At 35.8% G+C, this 24,983-nt stretch overlaps 1 long non-coding RNA gene and 1 pseudogene across 1 annotated transcript in view; both read right to left on the minus strand.

The window, feature by feature from the left end:
• LOC134760899 (uncharacterized) overlaps positions 1–24,983 on the minus strand; it is a 266,329-nt gene that overhangs the window by 62,299 nt on the left and 179,047 nt on the right. The gene's annotated exons all lie outside the window — the stretch shown is intronic.
• On the minus strand, positions 13,799–15,029 carry LOC100445690 (N-acetyllactosaminide beta-1,3-N-acetylglucosaminyltransferase 2-like; annotated as a pseudogene).

Raw genomic sequence — 24,983 nt, forward strand, 5'->3', positions numbered from 1 at the left:
CAGTTAACATGGCTTATATCCAAATGAGAGGCAATAAAAAATGCTGGTAATGATGTGGAGAAAAGGTAACCCTTGTAGACTGTTGGTAGGAATGTAAATTAGCACAACTACTATGAAGAACTTTAGAGGTTTCTCAAGAAACTAAAAATAGAGCTATGACACAATCCAGCAATTCCACTTCTGGGTATATACCCCCCAAAGAAGAAATTAGTATATCGAAGAGATATCTGCACTCCCATGTTTGTTGCAGCAGTGTTCACAATAGCTAAGATTTGGAAACTGTCCATCAACAGATGAATGGAAAAAGAAAATGTGGTACTTTTACACAGTGGAGTACTATTTAGCCATCAAAAAGAATGAGATTCAGTCATTTGTAACAACATGAATGGAACTGGAGGTTATTATGTTAAGTGAAATAAGCCAGGCACAGAAAGAAAAACATAACATGTGCCCACTTATTTGTGAGATCTAAAAATCAAAACAATTTTATCCCTGGATATAGAGAGTATAATGGTTATCAGATTCTGCAAAGGGTAATGGGGTTTCGGGGGCAGATTTAGGTGATTAATGTGTACCTTAAAATTAGTTTAAATGAATAAATAAGGCCTAGTATTTGATAGCACAACAGAGTGATTATAGTCAACGATAATTTAATTGTACATTTAAAAATAACTACATGAGTAGAATTACGTTGTTCATAACACAAAGGATAAATGCTTGAGGGGATGGATACTCCATTTTCCATGACATGATTATTACACATTGCACATGTGTATTAAAACGTCTTATGTACCCCAGAAATATATAAACCTTTTATGTACTCCCCCAAAATTTTTAAATTTCAAAAAGTTACATTATTTTAAAAATGTAAAAGTTACATTATTATTTTAAAGTTACATTAAAAGTGTACAGATTGGAAAGCAAGAAACAAAACTCTTATTATCTGTTTACATGAAAAACAGAAGAATATACAAACTATCACAATTAGTGAAATAATTATCCTGTATTTTACATGTAAATCAATATGTACAATTATATTTTATATACCATCAACAGTTGGAAAATGTCATTTCTAAAGCTATAATTGCAATAATAAAATAACAAAAATAAAAACCACAGCAATAATAATGTACCTAGAAATAAGCATAATAAAATATATTTTAAATTTAAGTAAAATATTAATATTTGTTGAAATTTATTTCTAACATATTAATAAGTTAAAATGCATACCAAATTCATATACAGAAATACTTGATATTATAAAGATGTAATTTCTCCCAAAATTGATCTATGGATTCAATATGATTCGCTCAGAAAACTTGAATTATTCTAAAATGTATATGGAAGAATATAGGATACATAATAGCCAAATCAATTTTAATAAAGAAAATATAAGTTGACAATGCCCTATCAGATATTATTATAAATCTACAATAATTTAGGTGGTTAAGTGACAATCCAGTATATAATTAGAAAGAGTACACTGTCCCAAAACATATGCATGCATATACATAAGCTTTAGAAGACAGCATTAGAGATTAGTGGAAAAAGCATTTTTCAAGATTGAGTCAGCACCCAATTACATGAAGTCAATCTGGTGGGTCATAAAAAACCTAAAATATATGCAAAAGGTTACCAATAGAGGAAACTAAATAAAGTGTATTTGGAATCTCTCTGTATTATTTTTTAAAACTGTATTTGAATCTACAATTATCTCACCAAAAAAAAGAATTAAAAATAGAATATAAAACAATGTAGTTTATCACACATAAGTATAAGTGATATTTAATTTAAGAATAAATTTGAGCCTGTATATGTATAAATGAGGATCAGTGCTGGATTACAATGAGAAATGCATTACTTACTATAATATGAGCCATGGACAAAAACTTGGAAATGGCTAGACATGTAATAAGTTTTCTGAGACAAGTGTTAATTAATATTGGAAAAATAATAAAAAATAGATTTTTACTTCACATCATACACAAAATTAATTCCAGATACATTAAGAACTTAAATATAGAGGCAAAACTATTTAGATTTTAGAAGAAAATATAGGAGAAATTTTAAACAGAAGCAAAAAAGCTACAAGCTATAAAAAATTTAATTCAATTAAAATTTAAACTTTACTTCTCAAAAGATATCAAAAACGAAGGGATAAGACTGGACAAAAATAATCTATTTATAAATTATATGATGAATAATAATTACAATCCAACATCTCTCTCTCTCTCTCCTGAAAATCAATAAAGCAACTAAACAGAAAATTGCAACAAAATATATAAACAGATATTTTTAAAGAATAAACACTAACAACATGGATGAGTCTTATAGGATAAAGTTTTTTTTTAATTTCCAACTTTCATTTAAAGTTCAGGGGTATATGTGCAGGATGGGCAGGTTTGTTACATAGGTAAACGTGCATCATGGTGATTTCCTGCACAGATCATCCCATCACCCAGGTATTAATCCCAGCATCCACTAGCTATTCCTCCAGACTCTCTCCCTTCTCCCACCCCCTGCCCTCCAACAAGCCTCACTGTGTGTTGTTCCACCCGATGTGTTCATGTGTTCTCATCGTTTTGCTCCCACTGATAAGTGAGAACATGCGGTATTTGTTTCACTGTTCCTGTGTTAGTTTGCTATGGATAATGGCCTCCAACTCCATCCATGTCCCTGCCAAGAACAAGATCTCATTCGCTTTTATGGTTACTTAGCATTCCATGATGTATATGTACCATATTTTCTTTATCCATTTTATCAGTGATGGGCATTTTGGTTGATTCCATGTCTTTGCTACTGGGAATAATGTTGCAATGAATATACACATGCATGTGTCTTTATAATAGAACAATTTATATTCCCTTGGGTATATATCCAGTAATGGGATTGCTGGGTCAAATGGTATTTTTGCCTCTACGTCTTTAAGGAATCACCACACTGTCTTCGACAATGGTTGAACTAATTTAACACTCCCAGCAACAGTGTAAAACTAAATAATATATTGTTTAGGAATACATGAAAGTGTGACATTTTACATAGAAAATCAAGGAAACTATAAACACAAAATTCAAAACAGCGATTTCTTTGGATTTGAAAGAGGGAAATGCAATTCAGTAGGAAGAGATAGGAGGCTTCAATTGCTTTTATAATTTCCTTTTTCTGAGTGAACAGTTTTTACTTTACCATTATTCTTTAAACTACATATATGGATAACATGGTATGTACATATGTTATATATTTTATTAAAATATTACAAACATATATAATGTATGAGATAAATGCATAGATTAGAAAGCTCTCCCAATTTGTCCCCACATAACTAGTCATTAGGTGAAATAAAAATTTTAGTTTTAATGAATGTTGGATGAAACCTCACAAAATGCATATAAAAGGTAAAGTACTGTGCTGCTATCACTAGGAAGCTTTTTAATAGTCTTAAACACAAGTAAAATATTGTTCATGACCCTGGGAAATGTGGGAGATGTTTTAGGTCAGACTCATGCTGGAATTGCTTTCTCCATCAAAAATCAGTAGGATAGAACTCTTCCCATATCTACAAGGCAGCTGAGATATACATAGGCAGAAAAAAAGATATGTAGCATTAAAAATAGTGAACACAGCAGACAGCCATAAAATCACACCACACACCAAAGAAGCAGAAAAACTGTTCTGGTATTAAGGAGGTACATGCTACCTATGAATGCTTAATATCCCCTTGAGGAAAAAAATAGAATAGAAATCCCATTTTTATTCCTTAGAAATATAATAGAAATTCTATTTCTACCTTTTAGAAATAGAATTAATAAACATGCAACATTTTTAAGAGAAGAGTCTGTGCAAATAAGAAAAGAGAGGCAGAATTATCTGTGCTTTATATTAATACTTTGTTATAATTAAGAGGCTAGACTAATAAATCTGGCAAGGAACTCAAAAGGAAAAGGACTGAAGTATATTCAAGGATTACAAATTCAAGGTCTAAAATTGATCCATAACATAAACTTTTCTTGGCCTCACATGTCTGGAAGGTGCTCCAATCACTAATGAAAAGAAGTAATTCTGTACAAAAAATAACATTATGTACTATTTGTAGATTTCCACATATATGTAATGATGTATGCATGTGAATATTCATTTTAACTTGAATTCAGTAAATTAAATAATTATCTAACTTTATATTGTGGATTTCGTGATTTTTAATTTTTTTTCACTTTTTAAAAAATATAGTGACTTTATTTCCACTATTTTATAATCCTCAGTATTGCAGCTTATAAGAATCCTCATCTATTTGTCTATTAATAGTAGACAAACAAAGAGCCAAATCATGGGTGAACTCCCATTCACAATTGCTACCAAAAGAATAAAATACCTAGGAATACAACTTACAAGGGATGTGGAGGACCTCTTCACAAAGAACTACACACTACTACTCAAGGAAATAAGAAAGGACACAAGCAAATGAAAAAACATTCCATGCTCATGGATAGGAAGAATCGATATCATGAAAACGGACAAACTGTTCAAACTAATTTATAGATTCTATGGTATACCAATCAAGCCACAATTGACTTTCTCACAGAATTAGAAAAAACTACTTTAAATTTCATGTGGAACGAAAAAAGAGCCCGTATAGCCAAGACAATCTTAAGCAAAAAGAACAAAGCTGGAGGCATCACACTACGTGATTTCAAACTATACTACAAGGCTACAGTAACCAAAACAGCATGGTACTGGTACCAAAACAGATATATAGACCAATGGAACAGAACAGAGGCCTCAGAAATAATGCCACACATCTGCAACCATCTGGTCTTTGAAAAATCTGACAAAAACAAGCAATGGGGAAAGGATTTTCTATTTAATAAATGGTGTTGGGAAAACTGGTGAGCCATATGCAGAAAACTGAAATGGGACCCCTTCCTTACACCTTATACAAAAATTAATTAACTCAAGATGGATTAAAGACCTAAACGTAAGACCTAACACCATAAAAACCCTAGAAGAAAACCTAGGCAATACCATTCAGGACATAGGCATGGGCAAAGACTTCATGACTAAAACACCCAAAGCAATGGCAACAAAAGACAAGATTGACAAATGGGATCTAATTAAACTAAAGAGCTTTTGCACAGCAAAAGAAACTATCATCAGAGTGAATAGGAAAACTACAGAATGGGAGAAAATTTTTGCAATCTATCCATCTGAAAAAGGGCTAATATCCAGAATCTACAAAGAACTTACAAAAATTTACAAGAAAAAAAAACCCCATCAAAAAGTGGGTGAAGGATATGAACAGACACTTCTCAAAAAAAGACATTTATGCAGCCAATAAACATACAGAAAAAACCTTATCATCACTGGTCATTAGAGAAATGCAAATCAAAACCACAATGAGATGCCATTTCACGCCAATTAGAATGGTGATCATTAAAAAGTCAGGAAACAACAGATGCTGGAGGGGATGTGGAGAAATAGGAATGCTTTTACACTATTGGTGGGAGTGTAAATTAGTTCAACCATTGTGGAAGACAGTGTGGCAATTCCGCAACAATCTAGAGCCAGAAATACCATTTGACCCAGCAATGCCATTACTGGGCATATACCCAAAGGATTATAAATCATTCTACTATAAAGACACATGCTCAGGTATGTTTATTGCAACACTGTGCACAATAGCAAAGACTTGGAACCAACCCAAATGCCCAACAATTATAGGCTGGATAAAGAAAATGTGGCACATATACACCATGGAATACTATGCAGCCATAAAAAAGGATGAGTTCCTGTCCTTTGCAGGGACATGGATGAAGCTGAAAACCATTATTCTCAGCAAACTAACACAGAAACAGAAAATCAAACACCACATGTTCTCACTTGTAAGTGGGAATTGAACAAAGAGAACACATGGAAACAGGGAAGGGAACATCACACACCAGGGCCTGTCAGGGGGTGGGGGGCTAGGGGAGGGATAGCATTAGGAGAAATACCTAATGTAGATGACCGGTTGATGGGTGCAGCAAACCACCATGGCAAGTTTATACCTATGTAACAAACCTGCACATTCTACACATGTATCCCATAACTTAAAGTATGTTAATAAAAAATAAATAAATTTTTTAAAAAAGAATCCTCATCTATAAACACAAAAATATTTCAAGAAAGTATGTTACAAAATAGTACATATAAGCAATAATTTGACAGAATCTTATTAATTCTAGTAATACATACCCCCAAAAATGGATTTTAAAATTCAAAAATAACATTTTGCCTTATTTAACATATGTTACAACTTATCATTTAAAATATTATTATTTAGTTAAATATTTCATCAATGATACTGTATAGATAAAATATTACACAAAATATATTGTAGAAAATGTTTTGGTCTTTGATCTGAACAATAAATAAAAACATAGGCACTTCTATGCAGAGACAGGGAAGCAATCACTAGTCAGAACAATAAACTTGTATAAGCAACATATGAAAATACGGCAATGATAAATCCTGGCATTTTAAACTGACAAACACTTATGTGAAAGTCTGCAACTTCAATATTTTCACTCAAGTTCAAAAGTTACATGTTTTCCTGGCCCATACTGAAACTTCACAAACACAATATGGTTGTCAGGGGCATTTCAATCTTTAGTTGGCCATTGCAGAATCATACTAATTATTTTCAAATACTAAAATTAAATAACAATTATGATATCACCTAGTAAATCAAATATAAGAAAAAATAAACTCTCTTTCTCATTGTTACCATGAGACCACAACAATATAAATTAGTGATTCTCATTTTGTAAAATTAACTAACACAAGAAAATAACATTGGGGTGGCAGAAAATTTCAAGAGAAGTCAATTTTTTTAGACAATTTTTAAAATTTAGCCAAATCTCAGAAGAATAAATATAATTCAATTTCACATAAACCACCAAATCACAAATAACAAAGTAATTAAAACCAATAGGTTTATAAACACCTGAATTACAGATAAATCAATCTTTATTATGGGTAGTAGGAGGTATTATTGGGTTTTAGGTAGTATTATGTAGGAGGGCAAACCAAAAATAACAAAATGGTCAAATTCCAGAAACATGATTTCATACGAAAAGAGGGGATAAATTAATGAATAATGACCACCAGCTGGTAGGAAGGATCAGAATCAATCATCCTACCATATCATTCATTAAAAAAAAAAATCATTTGCTTTCCCTCTTCATATAAATATGAAATTGAAGGGTTTAGAGGCTCTCAAATGGATACTACTCATAAAATCAATTTTAATGATTTAACATAGAAATTATGGTAGGTGGGGGAGAGGCCAAGATGGCCAACAGGAAACAGTTGTGGTAGAAGGCTCCCACCAAGAAGAAAGAAAATGGGGAATAAATTTTGCGCTGGCAACTGAGGTATCCAGGTTCTTTCACTGGGACAGACTAGTCAGTTGGCATGACCACAGAGAGCAAGGAAAAGCAGGGTGAAGCAATGACCCAACTGGGAGTCACACGGAGCAAAGGGAGCTCCCACTCCCAGTCAAAAATGTAGTGAGTGATTGTGTTAATTCACCCTCGAAATCATGCTTTATCCATCAATCTGTGCAGCCCACAGATCAGGACATAACCCTTGTGAGCCCATGCCACCAGGGCCTTGAGTCCCAAGCACAGAGCTGTGCAGATTCTCTGCAGCCACTCTGCTGGAAACTGCCTACGACTACCAAGTTTCTGGAGGAAGGAGTGGCCATCACCATTGCAGATGCCTGCTATCTAACACAACTGAGCTCCTGGGGGGAGGGGTGGCAGCCATCACTGCAGCTCCAGTCTGCTGTTTTTCCTCTGCCAGTGCTGGGGAGACTGTGTGGTTTGGAACCAGGAGGAATTCCCCACAGTGCAGCACAGCAGCTATGGCAGACTGTGGACAGACTGCCTTTTTAGGCTGGACCTTGACTCATCCCTCCTCACTGGGTGGGGCCTTCTTTGGGAATCTCAGCAACTCTAGCCAGGGGTTTACAGACAGAACTGTAATCTTGGGACAGAGCCCCTGGGGGGAGGGGTGGTCAGGATCTCCATGGATCAGTGGATTTAGTCTTTACTCCTGTTTGCACTGAAGAATCCAGGCAGTCCAGATGAGTGGGATTCCCCCCAGTGCAGTGTACTCCTTCAGCAAAAGGGCAGCCAGAGTACTTCATTAAGCGGGTCCCTGATCCTGTGCCTCCTGACTGTGTCAGACTCCCAACAGGGGTTGCCAGACACCTTGCACAGAAGCATTCCTGCAGACATCAGGTTGTTGGCCCTCTGGGATGGAGCTCCCAGAGGAAGGAACAGGCAGCCATCTTTGTTGTTCTGCAGCCTCTACTAGTGACCCCTCCAGGTGTGGAAGGGACCCAGGAAAATAGAGTCTGGAGTGGACCCCCAGAAAACCACAGCAGCCCAACGGAAAAGGGGCCTGACTATTAAAAGAAAGACAAATGAACAGAAAGCAACAACAGCAACAGCATCAAAAAAGAAGTCCCCACAAAAACTCCATCCAGAGGTCAGTAGCCTCAAAGACTGAAGCTACATAAATTCATGAAGATTAGAAAGAACCAATGAAAAAATGCTGAAAACTCAAAAAGCCAGAGTGTCTCTTCTCCTGCAAATGATTGCAACACCTCTCCAGCAAGGCTACAGAACTGGGCTGAGGCTGAGATAGATGAATTGACAGAGCAGGCTTCAGAAGGTGGGTAATAACAAATTTTGCTGAGCTAAAAAAGCATGTTCTAACCCAATGCAAAGAAGCTAAAAACCACGATAAAACATTACAGGAGCTGTTACCCAGAATAACTAGTTTGGAGAGGAAAATAAATAACATACTGAAGATGAAAAACACAACATGAGAACTTCACAATGCAACCACAAGTATGAATAACTGAATAGACCCAGCAGAAGAAAGAATTTTAGAGCCAGGAGACTATCTTGCTGAAGGAAGACAGGCAGCAAGATTAGAAGATAAAGAATGAAAAGGAATAAACAAAACCTTCAAGAATGATGGGATTATTTAAAAAAAAAAAAAAAAAAAAAAAAAAAAAACCTATGACTGATTGGGGGTACCTGAAAGAGACAGGGAAAATAGAACCAAGCTGGAAAACATATTTTAGAATATCATCCAGGAGGACTTCCTCAACCTAGCAAGACAGGCTAACATTCAAATTTTTCAGGAAATTCAGAGAATCCCAGTAAGATACTTCATAAAAAGATCAACCCCAAGGCACTTAATCATCAGATTCTCCAAGGTTGAAATGAAGAAAAACATGTTAAGGGCAGCCAGAAAGAAAGGCCAGGTTATGTACAAAAGGAAGCCCATTAGACTAACAGAAGACCTTTCTGCAGAAACCCTACAAGCCAGAAGAGTTTGGGGGCCAATATTCAACATTCTTAAAGAAAAGAATTTTCATCCCAGAATTTCATATTTGGCCAAACTAAGCTTCATAAGGGAAGGATAAATAAGATCCTTTTCAGACAAGCAAATGCTGAGGGAATTCATCACTACCGGGCCTGCCTCGCTAGAGCTCCTCAAGGAAACACTAAATATGGAAAGGAAAAACCATTACTAGCCACTTCAGAAACAAACCAAAGTATAAAGACCAATGACACTCTGAAGTAATGACATCAAGTCTGGAAAAAAAAAAAAAAAAACACAGCTAGCATTATGATGACAGGATCGAATTCACACATAACAATAGTTACCTGAAATGTAAATTTGCTAAACATGCCAATTAAAAGACACAGAATGATAAGCTGGATAAAGAGTCAAAACCCATCAGTGCGCTGTATTCAAGAGACCCATCTCACATGCAAAAACACACATAGGCTCAAAATAAAGGAATGGAGGAAAACTTATCAAGCAAATGAAAAGCAGAAAAATGCAGGGGTTGCAATCCTAGTTTCTGACAAAACAGACTTTAAATCAACAAAGATCAAAACAGACAAAGAAGAGCATTACAAGATAGTAAAGGGTTCAATTCAACAAGAAGACCTAACCATCCTAAATATATATGCACCTAATATGGGAGCACCCAGATTCATAAAATAAGTTCTTAGAGACCTACTAAGAGACTTAGGCTCCCACACAATAATAGTGGGAGGCTTTAACACCCCACTGTCAATATTAGACAGATCATCGAGACAGAAAATTAACAAGGATATTCAGGACTTGGACTCAGCTCTGGATCAAGTGGACCTGATAGATTTCTACAGAATTCTCCATTGAAAAACAACAGAACATACATTATTCTCAGTGCCACATGGCATTTATTCTAAAATCAATCACATAATTGGAAGTAAACACTCCTCAGCAAATGCAAATGAACTGAAATCAAAACAGTTTCTCAGACCACAGTACAATAAAATTAGAAACTCAAGATTAAGAAACTCACTCAAAAACACAAAACTACATGGAAACTCAAAAACCCACTCCTGAATGACTGCTGGGCAAATAATGAAATTAAGGCAGAAATTAAGAAGTTCTTTGGAACCAATGAGAGCAAAGAGACAACATGACAGAATCTCTGACACTCACCTAAGGCAGTGTTAAGAGGGAAATTTATAGCACTAAATGCCCACATCAAAAAGCTAGAAAGATCTCAAATTGACATCTAATATCACAACAAAAAGAACTAGAGAGCCAAGAGCAAACAACTCCCAAAGCTAGCAGAAGAATAGAAATCACCAAGATCAGACCAGAACTGAAGGAGGCAGAGACACAAAAAACCCTTCAAAAAATCAATGAACTCAGGAGCTAGGTTTTAGAAAAAAATAAAATAGACCATTAGCTAAACTAAAAGAGAGAAGAATCAAATAGAAACAATAAAAAATGATAAAGGGTATATCATCACTGATGCCACAGAAATACAAACAAACAACCATCAGAGAATACTATGAACAACTCTATGCAAACAAACTAAAAAATCTAGAAGAAATGGATAAATTCCTGGACACATACACCCTCCCTAGATTGAACAAGGAAGAAGTTGAATCCCTGAATAGACCAATAACAAGTTCTAAAATTTAGGCAGTAATAAATAGCCTACCAACCAAAAAAAGCCCAGAACCAGATGGATTTACAGCTGAATTCTACCAGAGGTACAAAGAAGAGCTGGTACCATTTCTTCCGAAATTATTCCAAACAAATGAAAAGGGACAGACTCCTCCCTAACTCATTTTATGAGGCCAGCATCACCCTGATACCAAAACCTGTCAGAAATACAACAAAAAAGAAAACTTCAGGCCAATATCCCTGATAAAATCAATGAAATAATCCTTAATAAAATACCAGCAGAACAAATCCAGCAGCACATCAAAAAGCTTATCCAACACTATTGAGTCAACTTCCTCCCAAGGATACAAGGCTGGTTCAATATATGGAAATCAACCAACATAATTCATTATATAAACAGAACCAAAGACAAAAACCACATGACTATCTCAAGAGATGCAGCAAAAGCCTTCAATAAAATTTAACATCCCTTCTTGTTAAAAACTCTCAATAAACTAGGTATTGGTAGAATATACCTCTAAATAATAAGAGCAATTTATGACAAACTCACAGCCAATATCATACTGAATGGGCAAAAGCTGGAAGCATTCCCCTTGAAAATCAGCACTAGACAAGAATGTCCTCTCTCACCACCTCTATTCAACATAGTATTGGAAATTCTCAGGGTAATCAGGCAAGAGAAAGAAAGAAAGGACATTCAAATAGGAAGAGAGAAAGTCAAACCGTCTCTGTTTGCAGATGACATAATCCCATATCTAGAAAACCCCATTGTCTCAGCCCAAACGTTTCTTAAGGTGATAAGAAACTTCAGCAAAGTCCCAGGATACAAAATCAATGTGCAAAAATCACAAGCATTCCTATATGGCAACAATAGACAAACAGAGAGCCAAATCATGAATGAACTCCCATTCACAATTGCTACAAAGAGAAGAACACAACTAGAAATACAGCTAACAAGGGAAGTGAAGGACCTCTTCAATGAGAACTACAAACCACTGCTCAAGAAAATCAGAGATGACACAAACAAATGGAAAAACATTCCATGCTCATGGATAAAAAGAATCAATATCGTGAAAATGGTCATACTGCCTAAAGTAATCCATAGATTCAATGCTATTCCCATTAAACTATCATTGACATTCTTCACAGAATTAGAAAAACTACTTTAAAATCCATATGGAACCAAAAAAGAGTGCATACAGTCAAGACAGTCCTAAGCAAAAGAACAAAGCTGGAGGCATCACATTACCAGACTTGAAACTATACTACAAGCTTACAGTAACCAAAACAGCACGGTACTGGTACAAAAACAGACACATAGACCAAAGAAATGGAATAGAGATCTGAGAAACAAGACCGCACATCTACAACCATCTGATCTTTGACAAAGCTGACAAAAACAAGCAATGAAGAAAGAATTCCCACCATTAATAAATGGTGTTGGGAGAACTGGCTAGCCATATGCAGAAAATTGAAACTGGACCCCTTCCTTACACCTTATACAAAAATTAACTCAAGAGGGATTAAAGACTTAAATGTAACACCCCAAATTATAAAAACCCTACAAAGCAAATCTAGGCAGTACCATTCAGGACATAGGCATAGGCAAAGATTTCATGATGAAAACATCAAAAGCAACTGCAACAAAAGCTAATATTGACAAATGGGATCTAATTAAACTAAAGAGCTTCTGCACACAAAAGAACCTATCAACAGAATAAACAGACAACCTACACGATGGGAGAAAAATTTTGCAATATATATCCATTTGACGAGGGGCTAATATCCAGAATCTGCAAGAAACTTAAACAAATTTACAAGAAAAAAAACAACCCATTAAAAAGTGGGCAAAGAACATGAACAGACATTTCTCAAGAGAAGACATTCATGAGGCCAACAAACATGAAAAAAAGCTCCACATCACTGATCATTAGAGAAATGCAAATCAAAACCACAGTGAGATACCATCTCATGCCAGTCAGAATGGTGATTATTAAAAAATCAAGAAACAACAGATGCTCATGAGGCTGAGGAGAAAAAGGAACACTTTTACACTATGGTAGAAAAGTAAATTAGTTCAATCATTGTGGAAGACGGTGTGGCAATTCCTCAAAGACCTAGAGGCAAAAATATCATTTGACCCAGCAATCCCATTACTGGGAATATACCCAAAAGAATACTACTCATTCTATTATAAAGATACATGCACATGTATGTTGATTTCAGCACTATTCACAATAGCAAAGACATGGAATCAACCCAAATGCCCATCAATGATAAACTGGATAAAGAAAATATGGTACATATACACCATAGAATACTATGCAGCCATAAATAAGAATGAGATCATACCCGTTGCAGGAACATGGATGGAGCTCAAAGCCATTATTCTCTGCAAACTAATGCAGGAACAGAAAACCAAACACCACATGTTCTCACTTGTAAGTGGGAGCTGAAGAATGAGAAAACATGGACACAGGGAGGGGAACAACACACACTGGGGCTTGTGGAGTGGGGAGGGGGAAGAAGAGCATCAGGAAAAATAGCTAATACATGCTAAGCTTAATACCTAGGTAATGGGTTGATAGGTGCAGCAAACCACCATGGCAAACGTTTACTTGTGTAACAAACCTGCATGTCATGCACATGTATCCCAGAACTTAAAAAAAAACTAAATTTGATTTTTAAAAAATATTGTAATGTGAGAACACAACACGGGAACCACTCAAAATACACCTTTCTATGCAAAATTTAGTTTGGATCTATTTTAGCATTTTAAATAAGCATTTTGCAACCGAGACCAAATATCAATCATCTCTTCAGGTTTTCCACTATGTACTAACATCAGATCTATGTAGGAACAGATGTTATTCTTGTTTGTCTCCTTCATATCAAATGTCCTGAAGCCTTTGTGCTTCCCTGGAACAAGGTTAAGTTTTTGAAGGCACATTCCAGTATAAAAATCATCAATAGGTTAGAGATGGACCCAGTCAGTGATATGGTACAGCCTCAGAGCCAGGTGGCTGGACTAGAGGAATCCACCCTCCCCCTTGCATAGGGTGAGTAGAGGACAGAGTAAACAACTTCTAGAATGTAGTATTTCAGCTTCTAATCCCCATGAGGTCCAGCATTGTGGATCACATCACCTATAAACAGATCTTTGGCTTTTTTTCTTGGATAAGCTATTCACGTAATTCAGTATGTAATGGGTGTTCACAAAAACATCATCTTTGCCCTTGAAAACAAGCTACGTGTCTGGGCAGGAAGTACTTACCCAGCGAGAAACAACACTTCTTTCAGAGACAAGTTGAAGAAAGTGTCTCTATACCTCCGCATAAAACTATCTTGGTGCTTCTCATTTTCAGATTTCAGCATATCATAAAAGTCCGGGTGGTTGACCTCTGGGGGTATCTGACCCAGCAAGAAAACTTACATCACTCTTTGGTTTCCCATGTTGGTTTCTCTGACCCAGGAATCCGGAATCACTTGCCTTCTGGCAAAATGCGGAGTGAGGTACTTAATCACCAGAAATAAGAAGTGCTTCTTTGCACACTTATCTGGCTGATCTATAAGCAGTGAATCATTGCAGCATCTCAAATACATCAGAAAGTCTTCAAATGTGTCCAGGAAATCGTTAAAATCTGTAACCACTGACGTGACCCTCAAGTCAGGTTCACAGTAATTCAGATGGCTTATATTGGAAAACCCGTACACTTCCCCGTCTGGTTGGCCAACATACTCAGGATGGGATTGTACCACTTGTTCAGCTTTTCTTTTTCTCTGTTCCAGTGTGCCTCGAGAGGTGTAGCAATCTTCCAAAGCTTCTCTTTGGGTATTATTATTAACCCACCTTACATTTATTATTATTATTATTATTATTGTTATTATTATTATTATTATTGTCTACTGCTTTTGGAGGCTTCCACAATCAAATAAATGAAGACATTTGCCATCATCAGGTTACCCAACAACTTTATTCTTCAACGTTCAACACTCATGTCTCATATCTTGTCCAAGACTAGTTCCAGCTCGGTGGGGCGGGGGCGGGGGCGCGGGGTAGGGGTGGGAAATCGCTGCCATACCCACTTTTCCCACGCCGCTCAGCCCTGAGAAGGCCACAGCTCAGCCTCTATGGGCGGTCGGGCGGTGGGGACAGCTCTAGTTCACCTCGCCTTGCCTCCAGCACTCGCCACTGCAGCCGATGTGCCTCAGTCCGGGTTCCGTCTTCAGCTCCTGGCACTGGTGCCACTGGCACCCTGGGGTGTCTCGCCCGGCCCCCTTACTTTTTTTTTTTTTTTTTTTTACTTTTTGAAATAAAGTACGGTTGGCAACCCTACTAGGTACGTTGGTACATGGAATAGACATTCTCTTCGAGAATGGTAACAACAACAATAATTCTTAGAAGTGATAACTTTATGCCAGGAGACACAAAAATTCCCCCAAGAAGGGTCTCAATCAATAGCCTAATCTTCCATCCTAAAAGCCTAAGAAAAGAAAAAATCCAAAGCAAGCACAAGGAAGAAAATAATAAACATTAGCATGTAAATAAATGGAACAGAGACTAAAAGTAGATAAAATCAATGAAAACAAAGGTTATATTTTTGAAAAGCTCAACAAAATTTACAAACGTTTAGCTACACTGACCAAGAAAAACAGAGAGAAGATTCAGATTACTAGAATCAGAAATAAAAGAGGGACATGACTACCAACATTATGAAATAAAAAGCATTGGCTGGACGCAGTGGCTCACGCCTGTAATCCCAGCACTTTGGGAGGCCGAGGCAGGTGGATCACTAGAGGTCAAGAGTTCGAGAACAGCCCGGCCAACATAGCAAAACCCTGTCTCTACCAAAAATACAAAAATTAGCTGGGCATGGTGGCACAGACCTGTAATCCCAGTTACTTGGGAGGCTGAGGCATGAGAATGGCTTGAACCCAGAAGTAGAAGTTGTAATGAGCTGAGATTGCACTACTGCCCTTCAGTCTGGGCAACAAAGCGAGACTCTGCCAAAAAAAAAAAAAAAAAGAAAGGAAGAAAGACAATACAATGTGCAATTGTATACCAACAAATCAATAAATTAGATAATTTATGTGAAATGGATACATTTTCCAGAAAGACACAAACATACAAAACTGACTCAAGAAGATATTTTTTAAAAAATCCAAATAGAAATACAGCAAATAAAGAGATCAAATTAGTAATGAAACAACTACTAAAAAAAAAAAAAATCCCATGCCAATATTTCACTCATAATTTCTTCAAACATGTAAAGGATTACCACCAATGCTTCTCAAACTTCTCCAAAAGGTAGAATAGGAGGAAACACTTTTCAATTCACTTTATCAGGCCAGTATTACCCAGATACCAAGACCAGACAAACATTACACACACACAAGCTAAAGACTAATATCCCTTATGAATATAGATGCAAAAATCCTTGACAAAATATTAGTAAATCAAATCCAACAACATATAAAAATAATTATACAAGATTATACAATATAACCAAGTGAAATTTATCCCAGGAATTGAAAGTTGATAACATTTGTAGACCAATCAATATAACATACTATTTCAGTCTGTGCTGCTATAACAAAATACCACAGGCTGGGTAATTTATAAAAAACAAAAACATATATTTTTTCATAGTTCTGAAGGCTGCAAGGTAGAAAACCAAGGTGACAGCATTTAGTATCTGATGAGGACTGCTGTGTGGTTCCAAGATGGTGCCTTGTTGCTGCATCCTTCAGAGGAAATGAATACTGTATCTTCTCATGGCAGAAGGGAGGGAAGGGACTGAAGGGCAGGAGAGTGCCTCCATCAAACGAGCGTTTTATAAGGCTGCTAATCTTATTCATGAGGGTGGAGTCCTCATGACTTAATCACCTCCCATAAGCCACACTTATTAGTATTGCTGCATTGGGAATAAAGTTTCAACATGAATTTTGGAGGAGACACTATCTTTCAAATCACAGTGTGCACCGTATTAATAGAATAAAAGGCAAAACCACATGATCATCTCACTAGATGGAGAAAAAGCATCTGACAAAATCCAATGCCTTTACATGAAAAAAAAAAAAATCAATGCACTAGGAATAGAAGAGGACATCCAGAACCTGTTACAAGGAATCTATGAAAGTCCCACAGCTAACATACTTAATGATTAAAGACTGGAAGCTTTTCCCCTAAGATAAAGTATAAGATAAGGCCATCAATGGATGAATGAATAACGGAAATGTAGTATATGTACACAATGGAATACTATTCCTCCATAAAAACAGGCAGGAAATCCTGCCATTTGCAACAACATAGAAGAACCTGAAAGACATTATGTTAACTGCAGTAAGCCAGGCAGAGAAAGACAAATATGACATGATCTCATTCATATGTGGAAACTAAAAGTTTATTTTATAGAACTTGAGAGTAGAATGGTGGTTACCAGATAGGGGGATTTGGGGGAGGAGGTTGAGGTGATGTTGGTCAAAGGATTACATCTTGTATTTAGATAGGAGGAATAAGTTCAAGAGATTAATTGTGCTACATGGTAACAATAGTCAATACAATATAACTCTCAGCATTGGAAAATGTTAAGAGAGTTAATGTTAAGTGTTCTCATCACAAAAGTAACTTATGAAGTAATTTGTACATTAATTAACTAGATTTAGTCATTCAAGATTGTATATGTTGCTCAAAACATCACTTGTACATAATAAATACATGCATTTTTTCTGTCATTTAAAAGAGAAAAAAAAGAAAAAGACAAGAATGTCCACTTTTACCGCTGCTATTCAACATTGTACTGAAGGTTATAGCCAAGCAATTAGATAATAAAATGAAATTAAAAGTATCCAAATTGGAAAAGAAGTACAACTATCTCTGTTTACAAATGACATGATCTTATATATGGAAAATCCTAAGAAATCCATTAAAAATATAAGCTAATAGGCAAGTTCAGCAAAGATTTTGTATACAAGATGAATATAAAAATTCAAATTTATATCTATGCAGTAACAATGAGCAATCTGAAAAGAAATTAAGAAACAATTATACTTGTGATAGCATCAGAACAGTAAAATACTTAGGAATGAGCTTAACAAAACCAGAACAGGATTTGTTTGCTTACAACCATAAAACATCATTGTGTGGATGATGGAACAAATATATACAACAAAGTAGGGTGGAAAAGATCATAGTGTACAAAATAATACAAATGAGATAAAGAAGTTCCTTTAGTTTCCTATATGCCTGGGTCAGTCGCTACCTAGCCCTGCTCTATTCTATTTCTCATCCTTTCAATTTTCTATACTTCCATTCAGACATCCACTTTTTTCATTCATGTAACAAATGTTTCTTGAATGCCTACTATATACCAAACATTATTCTAAGCATCAGTTTTATATTGGTGAATACAACAAAGGTCCTTACTCCTATGAAAATTACTTTCTAGTGGTGGGAGAGAGACAGAAAATGATAAGCATCATGTAAATTACATCATGTAAATTACATGGGAGAAAGTAATAAGTGCTAAGGAAAAAGAAGAAAAATTAAATGTGATAGAAACTGGTAGTGTGGGGTAAGGATCAGGTAGATGGGTTGGTGAGTTAGATGACATTTAAATAAAGACTTCAAGGAGGTGAAGAAGTTGGTCCAGGAGATATGGGTTGGGGTGGAGATGGAGAGGGCTTTCAGACAGATGCAACAGCCAGTACATATTCCTTAATGCAGGAATATGCCTAGAATATTCAAGGAGTATACGTGGGTGGAGCGAAATGACTTGAAATGAAGTAAAGAGAACAAATAGTAGGAGATTCAGATAGAGACATAACATAAGGGTCGTAAAGATTGTGTGGGACCTTGTACTTATTGATATGACTTTGTTATAAACCCTAAGTGAAATGCAGATCCATTGGAGAATGTTGATCAAAGGAGTAATGCAATATAACTTAACTTTTTAAAGAATAACAATTCGTACTGTGTTGAGAATAGGCTGTGGGTCAAGAATGAAAGCAGAGAGATAAGTTAGATACTATGACAATAACACAAATGAGAAATTGTACCTTAGATTAGAGTTACAGCACTGGATATGGTGAGAAGTGGACAAATTTAAATCAGTGCTATTTGCTGATGGATTAGATGCAGGGTATGAAGGGACACTTCCAAACTCATTTTGTGAGGCCAGCACAACCATAATACCAAAACCACACAAAGATAAAACAAGATAAGAAAATTACAGATCAATAACTCTGATGAACATAGGTGCCAAAATCATCCACAAAACACTTGCAAATTAAAATCAATAGCACATTTAAATGATTATATACTATGACCAAGGGGGATTTATCCCTGGGAAGCCAGGATGGTTTAAAATTAGCAAACTAATAAATGTGATACACCACATTAACAGAATTAATAAAAAGCATATTATCCTCTCAATAGCTGCAGAAAAAGTATTTGAAAAAATTCCACACCCTTTGATGATAAAAATACTCTACAATCTATTAGTAGATATAGGCACCTCAACATAATAAAGGTCATATATGACAAGCCTACAGCTAACATCATACTCAATGTAAAAAAAAAAAACTGAAAGGTTTTCCTCTAAGATCAAGAACAAGACAAGCTAGAATAGGCAAATCTACAGACAGAAAACATTAATTTTTGCCTGGGGCTGGGTAGGGGGATTGTAGGAAGATGGTGAGTGACTGCTAACAAGTATGGGGATTTTGGGGGGAGTGTGATAAAAATGTAAAATTGATTGTGATGATGGTTACAGAACTCTGTGAATATATTAAAAACCACTGTATTGTACATTTTAAATGGGTGAATTTTGTGGCAATCACTTCACACATGTTAGGATAACCAGTATCCCATTATCTAAAAAGAGAGAGAGAAAGGGAGGGAGAGAGAGAGAGAGAGAGAGGTATAGGTGAAAATGTGGAGAAATTCAAACTTTTTCTCACTGTTGGTGGGAAAGTAAAATGCTGCTGCCACTATACAAAACAGTATGTAGGTTCCTCAAAATATTAAAAATAGAATAATCAGATGATCCAACAATCCCACTTCTGAGTACATATCCAAAAGAACTGAAATGAAGATCTCAAACAGATATTTGCACTCCTGTGTTTATTGTAGCATTATTCACAATAGCCAAGATATGGGAAGAATCTAAATATTCATCAACAAATAAGTGAATAAAGAAAATATGGTAAAGACACACAATGGAAAACTATTCAGGCTTATAACAGAAGGAAGTTCTGCCATTTGCAACAACATAGATGAATCTGGAGGAGATTATGCTAAGAAAAATAAGCCAGTCAGAGAAGGGCATATACTTCATGGTTCCACTCATATGAGATATTTAAAATATTCAAACTCATAAAAGCAGAGTAGGATGGTGGATGTCAGGAGCTTATGGGGGAGACAAAATGAGATTTTGCTCAATGAGCATAAAGTTTCTGTTATGCTGAATGAGTAAGTCCTAGAGATCTGCTGTATAACATAGCACCTATAGAAAACAATAGAGTATTGCACACTTAAAATTTTATTGAGTGTAGATCTCATATTTAGTGTTCTTACCACACTCATACACACAAAGGACACTACAAAACTTTTGGAGGGGATGGATACATTTATTATTTTGATTGTAGTAATGGTATCATTGGTGTATGCATATGTCCAAACTCCATGAAATTATATACATTAGACACGTGAAGTTTTTTTGTATATCAACTATACTTCAATAAATCTGTTTTCAAAAAAGGAGGAATCAAAGATTGCCCTGCTATTTCTGGCCTGATAAGCTAGAAGGATGGATGTTCATGAAACTGTCTATTGTATTATTTTAATAAATCTCCCTTTTATCTAAAATAAATCTTACTCTTCTTTGCCTATGTCACATGTTACAAGGTGGACTATTTTAAGTTCCACCAATCTGGAAAATGAACAAGGGAGTGAAGACTCTTCTGTCTAAGAATTCCTTGCATTTACCTCATTCCCAACAGAGTCCTTGCTTCTCTAACCTCCTGAATAGAATGGGGTTGACATCAATTAGATAATTTGAGAGACTCGCCGTATCGACTAAGCAAAGAGTTTAAACGTGTTGGAGACCCGATTCCACTGAACCGAAGAGAATCACACATCTGTTTACATTGAGAAAGCCTCCTACTGCTAATGCTTCCTGAGACTTTTCCATCAGAGGACATGGACCAAGAAAAGCAGTGGAACATAAGCAGTGTCCAAAATGTGCTGTGTCCCTTAGGCATTTACCAGCTTGAGTGAAATAGAAACAGCAAAAGAAAAATGCTTCTACATTTCAGAAAATTGTATTTCATTCCAGTGTAAGGGCCAGAATATAGTCTGCTCCACTGCTTTATTTCAAAAGATCTAAATGATAAGACGGGAGTAGTTCTTTAATGTTTAACGAATATCCATGTTTCAAGTCTAAGCATAATAATGAGCTCTCTCCAAAATGCAAAATTTATGTAATAATAACTTCTTTGGAAAGAATAATTAAGAAAATTCAAGACGTTATATTAGCAGCTCTTTCATAATAGGGGAAAAAGTAATATAAGGAAAAAAAGGCAGAAATTATTGAACTTTTTTTTAAAAAAAGGACAAATGTAGAGGGTTTTCAAAGCAATGTTAACAATATTGCCCTTTATTTAACATAATGCATTGCTATTTCAAAAGGCATTCATGATTGTGTTATTATCTGAAAGAAGAAGAAACTGAGGCTCCAAGACCTTATATGACTCTCCTGCTTAAGGCCATTCAACTAGATAGCAAACAAAAAATGACAAGAATCTAAGCCCTAAAAATTGTGCTTCCAGTTTGTTGCTATTATATCAATGTTACCTTTCAATTTTAAAACTAAAACGAATGAGGAAAGCAGGTAGAAGAATAGGGCTTTGTTTCTCCTTAATGGTATCAGAAGGAAATTATGTAGGTTTCAAATTATTGTATGATTATACATAATAAAATTCATTTACCTGTGGAGTAATTTATGATTGACAACCAATTCATCAATTAACAAAAACAGAGGTAATATTCTAGCAAAGGAACATGGTTTCTAGAAAAATCAATAGGTTACTGTAGCATCTTACTGGGAACAGAGGTGCAGAAATATCTAAACTGCAGACACTTTGGAAAACAGTACAATGTTCACAGGCCTGAAATTGGTACGGTAGTTTTAACTATCAGAATCAATCTGATCTGATGGCTCCTGCTAGTGATTGATAGCCACTGTAAGTCTTCTCACAAAGTACCAGTTTTGGGGAGATGTAAAACACAATGCCTGGCATTGATTTGGCAGGAAAATATGCCTTTCTTTTGCTGAGCATAGCTATCTTAGGTACACTGCTGACACAAATAGCAATTGCAAAGTCATCATGATAATTTGCATGAGTGCTTATCTTTAGAGATGTTTTGAGAACATCAGTAGGTGGGAAGTGACTTCATTTACCCTACATGAGAACTAAGAGAAAGGTGGCCTTTAGGTATCTAAGATTTTCAAATATTGTTTAGATATAAGAGACAGATACCAAATAAATATTTGGATTTGGGGATTTCAATAAGTTCATGGAAAAAGGGAATTAAAAGGTAAAAATAGAAACTATAAATTATATTTTTCAACATAAGGTTCATGAAGTTCTAGATACTTTTGTAAGTGATAATGCCAGCCATTTAGTTCATTTCTAAAAGCTGAGGGTCCTGGGAATCTAACCATGTTAATGTGATCTTATTTACATTATTAACTGAAGAAATATGGGTGCCTTTTACAGACTTTTTTAGTATTAGGAAACAAATGAAGTCAGAAGAAGACAAATTATGACTTTAAGGTGGATGCTTAATGACTTTCCATCAAAACTCTACCAAAATTGCCATTGTTGGATGAGAGAAATGAGCAGGAGCATTGTACTGGTGGAGAAGGACTCTCTCCACCAGTGAAGCTTTCCTGGGCATTTTTCTGCTAAAGCTTCGAATAACTTTCTCAAAACACTCTCTTAATAAGCAGATGTTATTATTTGACCAGCCACAAAGTCAACAAGCAAAATGCTTTGACCATACCCAAAAACTGTTGCTACAACCTTTGCTCTTCACGGTCCACTTTTGATTTGAGTGAATCACTTCCACCTCTTGGTAGCCATTGCTTTAATTAGGCTTCATTGTCAGGATCATACTGGTAAAGCCATGTTTCATCTCCTGTTATAATTCTTTGAAGAAATGTTTCAGGATTTTGATTTCACTTGTTTAAAATTTCTATTTAAAGCTTTGCTTTTTTTTTTTTTTTTTTTTTTTTTGAGACAGAGTGGTGGGATCTCGGCGCACTGCAAGCTCTGCCTCCCAGGTTCACACCATTCTCTTGCCTCAGCCTCCCGAGTAGCTGGGACTACAGGCACCTGCCAAAATGCCCGGCTAACTTTTTTTTTTTTTTTTTTTGTATTTTCAGTAGAGACGGGGTTTCACTGTGTTAGCCAGGATGGTCTCGATCTCCCGACCTCGTGATCCGCCCGCCTCGGCCTCCCAAAGTGCTGAGATTACAGGCGTGAGCCACGCACCCGGCTGAAGCTCTGCTCTTCTCTTCAGCTATGCTGGGTGCAACAGTTTTGGCACCCATCAAGTGGAAGTTTTGCTCAACTTTAATTTTTCACTCAGAATTGTGTGAGCTGAATCATGTGAGATGTCTGTGGTATTGGCTATTGTTTCTGCTATTAATTTTTGATTCTCTTCAACTAGGGCATGAGCAAGATGAGTGTTTTCCTCACAAAATTTGTAAAGTTAGATGTCAAATTTATGTGGATGGTCTGCTGCTGCAGGCTTCATGTTCAACATTACATTGTCCCGTCCTAATATGAGTTATCTATTTGTAAACTGCTGATTTCTTTGGGGGATTGTCTCCATAAACTTTTCATAAAGCATCAATAATTTTACCATTCTTCCACCCAAGTTTCACCATAAATTTCATGTTTGTTTTTGCTTCAATTTTAGTAGAGTTCATGTTACTCTAATACGGTCTCTTTTCAAATTGCATTATCCTTCTTAATGCCTCAAACTAGGTACTATTCAAAAGTATTCTAACTAGTTAGTACAAGTTAATTTTGGTGCATAAATATTTTAAAATCCAAGCATAGTTTTTTCTATAATATGCATTTTCCATGAAGTTTTTGAAGACCTCTTATATTACAGTAGACTTCTTCCACTGCATTAGTTTCACAGGCTCTCCTTTATAAGAAAACAATACAACTGATTCTATCAGTAAAGCAGATTTTTTTTTCAATTAAAAGAGAGACAGTTTCCTGATCCATCCACATTGCCTCCCAGATCCACCTAAAAATTATAATACATATTTTTTCCGGAGTTGGCTGAGATTACAGGTGTAGTCTCTGGCCAGGGAACAAAATAGGGCTAATTGCACTGTGAAGGGAGCAAACACTTGGCACCAGCTTTATTAATGATGTATCAATAGCGCTATGTGTCCACACTTAAAGCATAAGTTCAAACATATCAAGGATGTCATTCAACTACAAGGAGAATAGATTCCTACCAGCTGTTGATACTTTCTCTTTCAAATGTCTAAAAAAAATTTTTTTGATGACTTTTTGCTAAACTCTTTGTGATACCTCCTCCAAAAAGAAAATGATGTCAAATGGAAGTAAGACTCTAAGTTGACAAATGGTAGGACTTTCTGGTCTTTTAAGAAAATAAGGAAGACCTTTGAGAGTTTAGAATCTTAGAAAAGTTTATGGAAAAATATTCTGAATTCCCTTCCTATTCTGAGATAATGTGAGCATGTCTTGGTTTAAGGCAATGTTTTTGACAAAATTTCCTTTCAAGATCCATTCTAGTACTATAAATCCATCATTCTACTTGATATAATATCAATATTTTATATAATGGGGTTATGGTTTTGACTCTACAGACTCTCATCAAAGTGACAACAAGCATGGCTTTT

This window comes from Pongo abelii, chromosome X (assembly GCF_028885655.2).
Source record: "Pongo abelii isolate AG06213 chromosome X, NHGRI_mPonAbe1-v2.0_pri, whole genome shotgun sequence".
Classification (NCBI taxonomy): domain Eukaryota; kingdom Metazoa; phylum Chordata; class Mammalia; order Primates; family Hominidae; genus Pongo; species Pongo abelii.